The sequence below is a fragment of the Hyaena hyaena genome, unplaced genomic scaffold (genome assembly GCF_003009895.1).
Source record: "Hyaena hyaena isolate Hyena2069 unplaced genomic scaffold, ASM300989v1 scaffold_188, whole genome shotgun sequence".
Lineage (NCBI taxonomy): Eukaryota > Metazoa > Chordata > Mammalia > Carnivora > Hyaenidae > Hyaena > Hyaena hyaena.
In genome coordinates, this window is record NW_024080819.1 from 797,796 (window position 1) to 810,352 (window position 12,557).

Below are 12,557 nucleotides of genomic sequence, written 5' to 3' on the forward strand. Positions count from 1 at the left end.
CCCCTACTAGATCCCAGGTGTACTACATACTAAAATCACAACTCAGCTCATTGATGTGTCTGGTTCACTCATCTATAAGAGAACAATTTATTTTATAATCACCAGGAGAAGCGAGTCTACAAAACTGTTCAATGGTACAGAGATCACTATGTATTCTGTCCAACCTCCTTTTTTAGCTGCAAATTTATAGACAAAATGGATGAGACATCAATTTCTAGTGTTATTTGGATATCCAGAGCTCCTTATCTGTTCTTCAGTTAACTAGGACCCACAGCCAACTGACCACAGACAGAAAAGGAATTTCCTTACTTAGTTTTCCTTTCATTTTATTTTACCCTGGATTCCTTGTTAAAGAGGCATTTCATTTCACATTTTACTTCATTAGAAAGTCTGTAATTTTTAGCAACAAATGTGATCAAAGACTTTCTCAAACCAATTTAACAGTTCCAGACAATTGATATGGCACTTTCATGCTTTTGGAAGAACAGGGAAAGTAGCACATTGAAAAATCCTGTTAAGAATAATGGAGTTAAGAGGGTTTTTTTTTAACCTAATAAAATACTATCATTTCAAATAGGTTAATAGAGCTGCTCTAATTATTAGGGCTCTAGAATTTGAAGCTTGAAAAGTCAAACACACTTTAAGCAGGTATGGTTAATTCTAAATTGCTCCATGCCCCATTACAGACAAAAGAGAGAAACAAAACAAAAGAAAACAGCTTTCAGTTTATCTACCATTCACTTTATATGATGTAATATAACCAGATTGGCCAATTTTTCAATCTAATTACTTGGCTGAGTACTTTGGCCTTTTATTTCCACTTAAGATTTATCACCCATAGGGGCGCTTGGGTGGCTCAGTCAGCTAAGCATCCAACTCTTGGTGTTAGCTCAAGTCATGATCTCATGGTTGGTTAGTTTGAGCCCTGCATCGGGCTCTGCACTGATGGTAGGGGGCTTGTTTGGAATCTCTTTGTCCCTTTCTCTCTCTATTCCTCCTCTACTTGTACACATACTCTGTCTCTATCTCAAAATAAATAAACTTAAAAAAATAATTTAAGAAAAAAGATTTATTACCCATAAAACAGGTTAAATATGCAAAATATTTTTTGTTTGGAGTGGTATATTTGTATGTCTTGCATTATTCAACTTGGGTTAAACGTGTACTTTAAACTTGAGTAGGAACATCTATTTACACATACCACATTCTTCTTTCTTAACTGCTATATCCCAGCCTTCAGAACCATGATTACTACGTGGTTGGAGCTCAGTAAATGTGCTAAATGATTGAGAGAATGAATAAGTGAATGAGGTATTTATTTCATATTCCTTAATGTCTCTTCATTTAAAATATTAACAATTGGGGTGCCTGGGTGGCTCAGTTGGTTAAGCATCTGACTCTTGATTTCAGGTCAGGTCATAGTCTCATGATGAGATTGAGCCCTATGTTGGGTTCTGCACTGAGCATGGATCCTGTTTAAGGTTCTCTCTCACCCTCTCTCTGCCCCTTCTCCTGCTCATCCACTCTCTCTCCCTCTCACTCTCTTTCTCTCGATATATATACACATACTATATATATCATATATACCATGCATATATGATATATATCATTATATATCTGTACCATATTTTTTTTGAGAGAGAGAGAGTCACTGCAGGCAAATAAAGAATCTCTATGGTTGGCAGCATAATATTCCTGCACCTTTTTGATAAATTTCAAATAGTTTCAGTCATCATGATTAAAGATTTCTTTAGAAAAAGCTATTGCCTGTTTCAGCTCTTAATCACTCCTACTCTAAATCACAGACCATGCTTATGACTTCAGCTGAGATTTCCTAACAGAATGGCACTTTTTTAATGAACAATACCCATTATTGTTTTTTGGAATAAAGTTTTGAAATTCAATTTTGAAGTTACCTTAATGGATACTATATTTCTATATGAGATTATTTAGAAATGGAAGGTATACACTTTCAGTTTCTGTTCCTAGAGATAAAATAAGCATAATAGGTTACAAACTCTTCCCTGAAAGCGTGGAAAGCTTTTATTATTTAAAAATTATGTTTTAAAACAATTTAAAACATTTTTTAGTTCTTTAAATCTGCCAGCTATATGCTCTTTAATTAGGAAGAGACTCTAGTAAGATTAGAATGCACATTTTACTGAACACAGTAAAATCTTCATATAAATGGAAATGTACTTAATAGATTTTATATATTCAGTTAGAGTCATGTAAAATTAAATCTATTTGTAGGGAAATAAGTTTGGCTTCTTTAGTCAGGAAAAAAAAGATTAAATCCTATCTGGAAGGATTTGGAATTTATTTGATTAGTTTATCAGCCCTTTTAATAGTTTAGGATAGAGTAATTACAGTTTCAAAATATGCCTTAAACCATGGAGAATAGCAAATTGACAAGTGATTTACAGTTGCCAATGGAATGTTTTTGATCCGGTGGGAAACTAGTCCACTCTGCTCAAAATTTGTGTAATTTTCTAAAATGTGAGTCTTAACAAAGCCTTCGTACAGTCAATATTAAGCAGGCATTATTCCAAAGACCACTATATTGTATTCCTAGCATAAGCATGTACATTTGCTGAACTCCAAACATTCTGTTTTATTTTATTAATACTTGTCACTTAAACTCATAATTAGGTCAATGTCCTGACCCTAGGATTGCACCCTGACTGGTTATAGCCCTCTAAGGATTAACCAGTTGCAGTGGAAGACAGAATGCTAGAGTTTTCATAGAAGCTATATTTGATCCTTACAAAAACTCTCAAGTCAAGGACACATTGTCATTGAGGTTGGAGAGGTGGGCAGGGCCGGGGACATAACAAGCCAGTGCTTAGCTTTCTGTGTTATGAAAAGTCATTGGATATTTTAGATAAGGAAGGAGTAATCTGTCTATGTTTTTAAAAGATTACGCTGGTTGGGTGCCTGGGTGGCTCCATTGGTTGGATGTTGGACTCTTGATTTGAGCTCAGGTCATGATCCCAGGGTCATGATCTTGAGCCCTGCATCAGGCTCCTGAGATCAAGCTCTGCATGGAGCCTGAGTTATTAATTAATTAACAATTATTTTTGGCAGCTATGAAGAGAACTTACTTTAGAAGGGCATGAGTAGAAGCAGTGAGACCAGTGAGGATCATCTAAGAGAAGAGTTAAATATTCAGGTGAGAGATGAGAAAGGATTTTGATCTTGGGTGATAGAATGGAGATGAGGGGAAGTGGACAGAGTCCATTTAAATTTTGAAGGTGAGCTTATTTGACTTGATAGAATGAATGTCGAATCTGAGGGCAAAGGGAAATCAAGTGTGGTTTCTAGGTTTTTGGCTGATAACTGAGAGAGGGAAGATGAGAAGAGCAGGTTTAGAAGTCTGTGGGTTTTCAGGGGGGCAGTAATGCAGCAGGCTAAATACGTGTAAAGATACGGATGAAATGGAATGTCATTAATAGCAAAGGTATGGAAAGTAAAGGAAATGTTACATTTGGCAGTAGGTAACACAGCATGCTACTGTCTGAGGTTTGACTCTTCCAGGGCCCCAACATCCTCACGGGACATAGATGACAGCTCCTATACAGATATGTGATGTGGAGCCATTTTTCTAGGGGCTTGCTGCTTCCCATCACACATAGGACCTGCTACCCTATTTTGGACACTTGCTTTATGCTGCCTGCTCACTAGGGTAGATCACTTTTGACTGGATATAGTCCAAGTCTTCTTCCCAAAAGCATCCCTGAGCTTCCTCAGGCTTCACACCTGTCTGAAACTCTCTCCTGTAGTAGAAAGAATGTGATTGAATGTGAGTGTGAACCACCTACTAGAAAACCATTTATAAAACCCCTAGTGCTGGCAGATCTCACATTTATTCAGTTCACAAAGAGTGTGATAGAATTGATAATACAATGAGGGATATTATAGATATGTAAAAAAGAAGAACTAATTGATATAATGCCCGTGCTTTGTGATCTTAGGAGCACAAAACAGTAAGTACACAGCATTATTAACATTAAACCACACCTGTGAAACTAGACAAACATATAAAAGAAACTGTACTTATGTCTATAAAACCAACTACAACTAAACATTAAATATTTTGGGGAAACCTGTACAGAGAGGCAATCCAGAAAAATTAATAATAATTTCAAAGGAGAATTTAGTATGGCAAAGAAGACAAAGCTAGGGTAAATGGACAAACTGACATAATATGAATAGAAAGTACAAGCAGAATGTTACAAAAAATGAGACTGTATGATTAGAAAAATGATTGGCAAAATGTGCTCAGACTACTGATTTAGAATTGTGTATGAGGTAATTTTAAGAGGTTATCTTGATACAAATGTTACTCAGACAGACATAATCTAGTACTGAGATTATGAGGGGCATCTGCATGTCTCAGTCAGTTAAGTGTCTGACTCTCGATTTCAGCTCAGGTCATGATCTCATGATTTGTGGGTTCAAGTCCCATATCAGGCTCTGTGCTGATAGCACAGTGCCTACTTGGAATTCTCTCTCTACCTCTTTCTCTCTCTCCTTCTCTCTCTCTCTCTCTCTCTCTCTCTCAAAATAAATACATAAATTTGAAGAAAAAGAAAAGAGGACCTTTGGATATTAAACATTATATTTCAAACACAGCCCCAACTCTAATCCTGAAGAGTAAGTACTAATGAGTTCCTAGGAGGCAGGGGCCTTGCTGTTGCAAGCATGAAACTCAGCATCTGCCAGACTCTACTTTGAGTCCCAGCAAGGACACCTGCTAGTTATGTGACTTGCATGAGATGCTTAACCTCGATAAGCTCAGCTTCTGCCTTTGTTGAACAGGAATAATTATGCCTGTCCTAATGAATTATTGCTCCTGAAATAAGGAACTTGGCAAAGAATTTGGACCTGTGCCTGAATTGATGGCAGTGGTCTGCCATCTGGGGTAGGGTCAGGGACAGTGCGGTAAAGGGAAAGAACTGTGTGTGGTGTCTGATGACCGTCCTGCCTGGTCAGTGGAAAGCCCTTCCTTCCCACCACTTACAGTATTTCAGATGCTTACAGGCACACTCTTCAGCAATCCTTAGACACCATCCAATCTAACCCCTTTACAAAGGCTGCACTTTTATAAAGGCTGACTTTGACCGTTTGTGTGGCAGCCTGTTCATGACAGTGTTCTTTACTCCAGACATTTCTCAATGTCATTAATCTCACAAGTTCTTAATTCAAGTGTTAGCCTCATTAAATTAAACATTAATCTACCTGGAATTTTGCTTAATTGCCTGACAATAATGTTAACACGCTCAGATTATTTCTATAGATAATTGTATCACAGATTGACAATGACTTCAATGTGTTAAAGATAGCTGTTATTCAAAACAAAGGCTTAGTGACCTCCAAGAAGTGAAAATGCCATGTCATCACAGAGCAGACTGGATCTTCCGAGTTTGGAAAGAATGTTGGGAGATGCCATGGGTTACATCTCTTCTTGGCCCTATAGCAAAATGTCTTCAGGTTAATGCTTATCATGTCCATAATTTCCCAGTTATGATGTTTGCATAATATGAACAAATATTATTTCTTCACATCCCTCTCACCTTCTACTCTATCTTTTGCCCCATCACTTCTTTTGCAACTGCTTTCAATAAGGTCATATCAGCAATAAGCTTTTACATTTGGCATAGTTAGAAAGTTCTTTCTTGATCTGGAAATAATAATAGGTCATTTTTTTCTTCTACCCTGATCCTTTCTGGTATGTTTTAGGGCTGTTCTTCCTGTTGCCCAACATTCTTTCTTGTGCCTTCTTTTTTTGCCTTCAAATTGTATGTTCTCCCTGGGTAATACAATCGACTCTTCATCCTTTGTTAACAACTCTGTTGACACCCTCCAAATTTACAGCTCTATATATCCAGCCACTATGAGCTCTCATCACTCATGTGTCCTGCATATTATTTCAAATGGAACGTGTTGAACAAGTTGCTTACCTTTTCCACCCAAATTAAATTTTTCTTTCCAGGGATTGATTTCACCAACTACCCAAATGTCCATGCCAGGAGTCCTTACTCACTGCCTCTCTATCTCCAGTGTTCAATAAATCACTGAGTCTGTTAAGAAGTTTTTCATTATAATTCCTTATATAAGTCTGCACTTCTTTTCAGCCCATTGCCCTTGTCCAATTTAAGTCTCCATCTTTTTCTCCTTTAACTACCACAATAGACTCCTAAGTTGTCTTTCCACTTTTCTACTTGATCTCCACCAAAAATTTCTCCATATTTCAGCTAAAGGGATCTTAGTGAAATATGAAAATGATCCTCTTGATTGTTATCTTGTAGAAAGTCCAATTCCTTTAAATAGCATATCTATCATTCTCCAACCTCTGCACACGTCTGCCTCGTTTCCAGCAATCTCCCATTTAACTCACTTTGGCCACACTATCCAGTATGAGCCTACTTTTCCCAGAACAGGGCAACTCTCTCTACCTCAAGCCCTTCACCCGTGTTGCTCACTCTGTCTGAAAGGCTGTCTTCCTGCCTGTTCATTTAGTTACTTACAAGTTGTCTTCCAGAACAATGCTATTTAAGCTTTAATGTGTACAAACCACCTGGAGATCTGTTTAACATACAGATTTCTTTCAGTGGATTCAGGCTGGCACACAAGATTCTGTATCTCTAACAACTGATTCTAAATGGTGACAATGCTCTGGTGGATTACACTCTGACTAGGAAAGTTCTAGAATTTACTTCAGGTAGCATTTATTCTAGAAAAACTTTCCTACCCTGTCAGGGTCAGAAAGCTTCAGAAAGAGGTGGGGTTTTTTTGGTAGCCCATAGAACATTCCCTATACCTTAGCACTCATGATCCTGTGATGTTACTGCCTGTTTATTGTTATGTTTCCACAGTCTAATGGACTGATGCCATCATCATACATTACAGTGTACCCAAAACATTCTGGATCCTCTGCAGTGTGTCACATACTGATATTTCTCTTTGCCTTAGCCGCTTCTGTGTCTACTTCTTGCTCAAAGAACAATTACGCCTTTATCACCTGGGCAATCCTGGCTGTCAGTTGCAGAATATGCACATTTTTTTATGGTGAAAGCATTTTCTGGCATCATCAATGTCTTCTGCTGCCTTGGCAGCCATGTTTCCTCTGCTGTAGTATATTCTTCCACACTCTGGAATGACAGGAAGGATACTAAAATTTTCTTTTAGAGTAGATTCTTTCTGCTTGAATGCCAAAGTGGAAAACATAGCTATAATTATCCAGAAATATAGGCATCATGAAAATTCTTGTTCAATACTGTAGTGTGAGATTTTACTATTTAATCATTCTGTGTCCAATATTATTAGAAAGGTTTGCACTTGTCCAATGGCACTTACATAATATGTTGCCTGATATGCTTGTAGGAACAACTAAATTTAATCAGAAACACCTTGTTCTCTTTTCATCTAGATTATTCATCTCAGAATATCTTCAGATTTACCAGGGATCATTAAATTTGACTACTGAAATGAACGAAGCTTAAGATTACTCATAAACAGGTCAGGGGAAAATATGAACATAGTGGCTATACTTTATGCTTCCTAATTGACAATTACAGAAGTCGAGGTAAATTTAGGGTACACATTGTCTTACCTTATTATGGATAAAATTATGTCTGTCAAGAACATAATCAACCCATAGCCTTGCTTACTGGGTAGGAGGGAGAATGAGCCTTCATAAAAGTTATAGCATTTTCTGTTCTTAGTTGAAAATTTTGAGCAGGAGAGGAATAGGCAGATGAATAAAACATGGTAATGGAATGTAATAAAGCAGAAATTGAGACATATCCACTAAGTAAGATCACAGATAGCATACAAATTTCACTGACCATTAAGATGACTCGTCAGGCAAGATTGTGATATTTTTAATCCCCAAAGTGATTATATGATAAGTCTACAGAGTTTAGATTTTATTAAAAATTTTAAGACTATATGAAAATGGATTATAGTTTCAACTTCCTAGATTTGACATTCGTTTTCAGCATGTAACAGCTCAGCAGTTTTAATGATTATTGCCAGATAATTCTACTCTTTAGACTGATGTAGAAATAACTTTGCAAATGGTTCATCAGTTGTATGCCAGATACTGGTGTGGGGACACTATATATAAAAAGTAACATTTATGGAATAAATGCCTTCCCTTAGCACCCCATCCTTCTCCTCTGAAACATGTGTTTATACACAAATGTAGTGACTCCCAACCAAAGTCCTGCAAATCCTTCCCAACCCCACTTTCTTCACTTTCCATATTAGGGAGGTGAACTACGAGGAGGAGGGCTGGAAGTTTTGCTAAGGTACTGTAGATTCCTAAAACGCTGAGGGTAGTCTCCAGGATTAAAAAAAAATGTGTGTAGTTACTGCTGTTAAGAAACACATTAAAATGAATTTTGAAATGTCACATAATTTTAAAGTATGTATTTTGACATGTCTTTCTTTTATTAATAAGTAGGTATCATAAGTAAAACTCTTCTATAAAGAAAGGAAAAAGGTTGGGTGCCTGGGTGGCTCAGTCGGTTAAGCATCCCTCTTAATTTCAATTTATATCATGATCTCCTGGTTCATGGGTTTGAGGCCCTGTGGCGCTCTGTGCTGCCAGCATGGAGTGCGCTTGGGATTTTCTGTCTCCCTCTCTCTCTGCCCTCCCCTGCTCGGTCGCTCTCTCTCTCTCTCTCTCTCAAAACAAATAAATGCATATTTTTAAAACAGAAAGGAAAAAGCAGCCCAAACTCTGTGTGTGTGTGGCTGGGGGTGGGGTGGTCAGGGGTGGGGGAATGGATTAATCCTCCTCGGTCCTGCAGTGAAAGGGACAGTATCTTTCACCTACCTGCAGTGTAGAGAAATTCCTTCATATATGAAGAAATTTTTAAGAGGAAGTAAGTAAGGAGTTAGGAATTGTGGAATACAAAGTTTTACATAAAATTATATTTTCTAATTTCACCAAATTTTAAGTAACTCCACTTGGAAACATGATTCCTTGAAAAACAAAATGAGAAATGACTTTCTCTACACATAATTTAAGGGAAAATACATCCAGTAGATCCAGGTTTTCTCTCCAGGCAAAAAGTAATTTGGAAAGAGCTAAGCAATATGGTGTTGGTAAACAGTGTTTTTCATAAAATGCCTGCCAGAAAGAGAATCTATAATAATTGCCCAACTCCAAATTTAAGACTTTATTCAGATCTTTCTTACCATTAGCCAGTATAGAAATAAAACTTATTAAATGGACGCTTTTAATGTCACTTACATTTATTGCCTGAGTATAGAGAAAAAAAAGGAACTTTTTTAAGACAAGCTATTTTTTTTTTTTTTTGCTAAATAAAAACCTTTACACAATAGCCTGAAATGGTAGAGTAATTGAAATGGAAAAGAAGTCTTGTGAAATTGTTCCCAGTGGATTTCTCTAAGTTCAGTTTCAAATACTCTTCCAAAAAGTAAGTTGATAACGTAATCAAAATCTCTTGTATTTAACTTAGTCTACTGATGATAAGAGTATAGCAGGTGTATAGTTGGAAAAGAATGTGGTTATCTGAAAGTATGTTATAAATTAAGTTTAATACCTCCAGCTCTATAGGATGACCTAAGAACTGTTTGCACTATAAAGGAAGCATAAGATACTTTAATTGAAAAATGATGGAGATCTATAATTTGCAAGGTTTCCAATTATGCTCTAATTTAAAGTAGCCATGCTATAATGCCCTATTACTACATTCCTCTTAAAGGAACTGTACATATTTATGGGTAGTTTTAGGGAGTAGAGTGGCCAAGCATTGAATCAGAAGAATTGATACAATATAAGCAATAATAGGATATGTCAAAATATTTTAAATTGGTTGTTTTCTAATTATATTCCTCAGAACCCCAGGATTGCCTTTGCGTGTTGGATACAAAGTGGTGTTAAAGGGCAGATCGGAAGATGCAACAAAAGAGTTTGGGGCAGCCTTGCCCCTTCCCCAGCCAGTCAGTGTTCATGATTTTGCATGTTCATGTTCCATGGAAGATTCGGTTTGCAAAAACAAGGTGTCACCTAAATTATATCCAAAGAAATCACTCCTCATTTTATTTTTCAAGGAAACTTGCCTCTCATTGGAATTACTTAAAATTTGGCATGCTTAAATACCACCAGTTTAGAATTTAAGAAGAAGGTCTTGTGGCAGTTGACTAGTAGATTCAATAGCTATTCTCTGAAGATTCTCTCCAATCTTTCCTTTTCTTAAATTTTTTTTTTCATTTTATTTCTTTTAAGAAAGAGAGAGAGCATGATCAGGGAAGGGGCAGAGAGAGAAAGGGAGAGAGAGATTCCAAAGTAGGCTCCACACTCTCAATACAGAGTGTGATTTGGGGCTCGAACACACAAATAGTGAGATCATGACCCGAGCCGAAATCAAGAGTAGGACGCTTAATGGACTGACCCACCCAGGCACCCCTCCAGTCTTTCCTTAATGTGGTTAAAGGATGTTATTTATAGAATGAAAGGGTAATGATTCAGGTAGGAGAGAGTAGTAGACCACTGGGGTTCTTATTTTAATGGAGGATGGAGGAGAATATGGGTGGTTTATTAATAATAACATCATGTCACATTACTATGCTTATGTTTTATTCGTGGAATTTATTTAAAATTTCAAATAATATTAAGAAGAGTCTAAAATCTTTCTGTTCAACAGAGGGAGACATGCCTTTTATAAAGTCAAGAAATATTGTCTTATAGTAATTAAAGTTTTGATTAAGTGAAGTCTGTTACCATTTAGGTTCTTTTACTTCTTCCTTTATAGAATTATTTATTTCTAATGCTTTATATTATTGACTGTTTTAAGATTCTTATTTAGTTAAACTGAATCTTGCAAAACAGCCACTGGTTCTACAGATACTTCACAGCAGTTGATTTGTGTAGGCACTTAATCTGGGCTAAATTTTTAAAATTTTATGTTTGCACATTACCAATCCAGAAGAGAAAACTAAAATAAATAATTAATTAAAAGCCCTCATTTTTAAAATTTTATAACTTTTGGAATATAATGTGTGATGATAATACAGTAGAGAACAATAATATTTCTATAACATTAAAAGTTTTTAAATTCATGTAAGATATCTTTCATTTCTTTAGACTATACTTTGTTTAAAATAACTTCATAGTGAAAAAACAGAAAAATATGCAGATATTGTAGTATTTATTGGTGAAGTAACTTAAAACTGGAACTGGCTGTGAACTTAACTTAATGACTTGAATATAAGTATATTTAAGTCACAGGTGCTTGTAAAAATTTTCTTTTCAGCCATTTATTTACTTGCCTCCATTCCTTCTTGCTGGTTTGTTAACCAGTGTCTAGATGGCAATGTTTTGAATCTTTTGCAGAAATGATCCTTGTAAGAGCATATATCATGAAAGATACTTTTGAAAAATAAGGACACGTTTAGTCTTAATTCTGAAGGTTTGTGGAACATATTGTCTAAATCAATTTGATAATGGCCACATCAGTATTTTGCTTTACTGGCATCTATGGAATAAATGTCCAGGTTTGAATCTAAAGAATTCATAAAGTGGACTTCTGAACACAGTTATTGTATTCTTTCAATTCTTTACTGTCATGAACTAGCTTGGAGTTACACAGAATCTACCTGTAGGTGCTTTTATAGGTCCTTTCTGGGAATTGCTGTCTAGAAATGTAGCACTGTGACAATAGCACTTATTACCTACTATCATTCATGCATCATTGAATCCCTATGTGTTGCACCTGCTAAGCTTTATGAAACCTCAAAGGCAAACTAATAAATTACAGAGCATAAAATAGAAATTATCTGAGTCCACAAATTTGCCAAATGCGGATGACAGATAGTTTCACTGAAGCAGGGGTTGTGTGAGGACACTCACATTCTGACACAGGGAACTCTGGAGAGAAGGGCATTTCTCACCAAGATAGCAGAGGGAAAGAGCAGTGGGGAAACCCTACATTCTGTCTTTGAAAGGGGAGGCAGACAGTGAAGATCCTGTCAAAACTGAAGAGATGCGACTTATAGCTGTGGCTGTGACTCCATACAAACCTATTTTCCTCACCCTCCAATGTCATCAATATCAAGTTGTACAAATACTGTATTCCTTGAGGGGCTTACCTTATGGCCATCATTAATTGACAGTGAATGGCTCAGAGAATATGATGGTGTTTGAGGTATTGAGAGCATGAACGTGTTAACTTTCCTAAGGTTCATGTGAATTTAAATAAAAGTGAGAAAATAAGAAGTGTGATCAAAGAAGAAAAACATGTTGTTGGATGAAGTTTGGAAGCAGATGGTGAATCGATGAGGCAGATACAGTAAGATAGAGTGATTGGTTACTAGAAAGTACATCTAGCTTTTTCTAGTAAAAAAAAAAAGATTTAACTACTTCAGTATACCTCTACCCTTATTAAAAACAAGAAAGAAAGAAAAGAAAGAAAGAAAGAAAGAAAGAAAGAAAGAAAGGAAGGAAGGAAGGAAGGAAACAAAAAACCTTTATAATGTCAAATCTCATTGCTCCTATTATTATAAAATACAGTTTCTTGCAG

At 36.3% G+C, this 12,557-nt stretch overlaps 1 protein-coding gene and 1 long non-coding RNA gene across 4 annotated transcripts in view; one reads left to right on the plus strand and one right to left on the minus strand.

Moving 5' to 3' along the window:
- EDIL3 (EGF like repeats and discoidin domains 3) overlaps window positions 1-12,557 on the plus strand; it is a 406,469-nt gene that overhangs the window by 345,868 nt on the left and 48,044 nt on the right. The window lies entirely within an intron of this gene.
- On the minus strand, window positions 5,327-6,607 carry LOC120237663. The gene is made up of 3 exons (XR_005530011.1): window positions 6,531-6,607; window positions 5,964-6,083; window positions 5,327-5,473 (listed from the first exon to the last, which is right to left on the minus strand). It is a non-coding gene; the product is annotated as an uncharacterized LOC120237663 (long non-coding RNA).